This window comes from Tupaia chinensis, unplaced genomic scaffold (genome assembly GCF_000334495.1).
Source record: "Tupaia chinensis unplaced genomic scaffold, TupChi_1.0 Scaffold000093_1, whole genome shotgun sequence".
Lineage (NCBI taxonomy): Eukaryota > Metazoa > Chordata > Mammalia > Scandentia > Tupaiidae > Tupaia > Tupaia belangeri.
This window is the reverse complement of record NW_006159555.1, coordinates 2,608,986-2,611,289: the sequence shown is the minus strand read 5'-3', so window position 1 is coordinate 2,611,289 and position 2,304 is coordinate 2,608,986. Positions and strand designations below refer to the sequence as shown.

At 42.8% G+C, this 2,304-nt stretch overlaps 1 pseudogene; it reads left to right on the top strand.

The window, feature by feature from the left end:
* The first annotated feature begins 420 nt into the window (after positions 1-420).
* LOC114006839 (glyceraldehyde-3-phosphate dehydrogenase-like) lies at positions 421-1,409 on the top strand (annotated as a pseudogene).
* The last annotated feature ends 895 nt before the right edge of the window (positions 1,410-2,304 follow it).

Here is a 2,304-nt window from a genome sequence, read left to right as displayed (position 1 = left end):
CCTTTTCTATCATGGCAAAGGGGACAAGGAAGTGAATAATGGATGAGAACCATGACTTAGTCTGCCACAGATACTTTAGTCTTTTATTTTTAATTCGATTTTTAAATGGGAGAAAAATGTGTGTTTCGTGGGGTGTCTAATGGAAATTACATAAAATAGCAAACATGAAACATTTAATGTAGACATTGGCAATATACAGAAATTTCTTACATGTTAGTTTTTAGTACCAAGATAAATGCCATTTTTCAAGGAAAAAATATAGACCTCACATGGTAAATTTATATACATAAAATTTTTCTTTGTGTCTCTTTTTCCTTTCATATTATAATTCATATTAGAAAATTTGTCACTCTCTGCTCCTCCCCGATCGACAGACAGCTGCGTATTCCCACGCAGTGCCCGCCGCATCCTGGAGACACGATGGTGAAGCCCAGAGTAAACGGATTTGGCCATATTGGGTGCCTGGTTATCAGGGCTGCCTTCAGCTCTGGCAAAGTGGATGTCGTGGCCATCAATGACCCCTTCATTGACTTGAACTACATGGTCTACATATTCCAGTATGATTCCACCCATGGCAAGTTCAATGGCACCGTCAAGACCAAGAACAGGAAGCTTGTCATCAACGGGAAGTCCATCATCACCTTCTGAGAACGAGATCCTGCCAACATCAGAGGGGGTGATGCTGGTTCTGAGTATGTTTTGGAGTCCACCGGTGTCTTCACCACCATGGAGAAGGCTGGGGCTTACTTGTAGAATGAGGCCAAAAGTGTCATCATCTCTGCCCCCTCTGCCGATGCCCCAATGTTTGTGATGGGTATGAACCATGAGAAGTATGACAAGTCCCTAAAGATTGTCAGCAATGCCTCCTGCACCACCAACTACTTGGCCTCTTGGCCAAGGTCATTCACGACAACTTTGGCATCGTGAAGGTACTCATGACCACAGTCCCCGCCATCACTGCCACCCAGAAGACTGTGGACGGCCCTTCACAGAAGCTGTGGTTTGATGGCCGTGGGGCTGCTCAGAACATCATCCCATCATGCCAAGACTGTGGGCAAGGTCATCCCAGAGCTGAACGGGAAGCTCACTGGCATGGCCTTTCGTGTCCCCACCCCCAACGTGTTGGTCGTGGACCTGACCTGCCGTCTGGAGAAAGCTGCCAAATACTATGACATCGAGAATGTGATGAAGCAAGTGTGATGAAGCCCCTGAAGGGCATCTTGGGCTACACCAAGAACCAGGTTGTCTCCTGCGACTTCAACAGCAACACCCACTCCAACACCTTCGATGCTGGGGCTGGCATTGCCCTCAATGACCACTTTGTCAAGCTCATTTCCTGGTATGACAATGAATTTGGCTACATCAACAGGGTGGTGGTCCTCATGGTTCACGTGGCCTCCAAGGAGTAGACCACCAGTCCCAGCATGAGGAAGAGAGGCCTTCAGATGCTGGGAAGGCCCTGCTCACACTCAGTCCCAACCACACTGAGAAGATCCCCTCCTTGACAGTTTCCATTCCAGATCCCTGCAGAAAGGAAGGGGCTGGGAAGTCCTTCTTGTCACGAACCATTAATAAAGTACACTGCATCAGCAAAAAAAAAAAAAAAAAAAAGGAAAATTTGTCACAATTTTTTGGGTCTTATGTATAGGTCACATAGTTTGACAAAATTTTTTTAGGATATCTTCAGCTATTCTAAGTCAATTATTACCTAAGATCCAGAATGAGATGCTTTTTTTTTTTCTTCTCATAGAAATATTTAAAATAGTAACTGAAAGGTTTTTATGGGTCCAAGTGTTGGGAGAAACAACAAAAATCCCCACTAATAATTAATCCTTTATTCCCAACATTAGAAAAGTTATGAGTTTTTACTTGGTACATTTAATCATTTGAATGTAATAGCAGGGGAAAAACTAGACTAATTTAAGGCTGGAAAGCAGACGGCCAGTTTTCCTCTGCTTAATATTCTCCTCCTTCCCTTCCTCATTCAATTTGCATCTGCTATTTCACAGGTGTTTTCAGGAATATTCCCTGGAGGTTCTTAGAGTGTGTGATATTCAGTGTGGCTATTCGCCCTACTTAGATAGAAAATATTCTAGGAGAAAAAGATGACATGTCTTGATCCTTTTATAGCTGCCTTTCATCTGGGTGAGCAGGTTCTATCTGGCAACATCAGGCACATTACTTATTGTTGTTATTCAAGAATAGTTTTCTTAAAACAGCAAAGGATTTATTTGAAATTAAAATTAAAATTAATGTACTACATAATCACTTTAGATCCTGCTGTTTTAATCAGTGTTTAGTCTA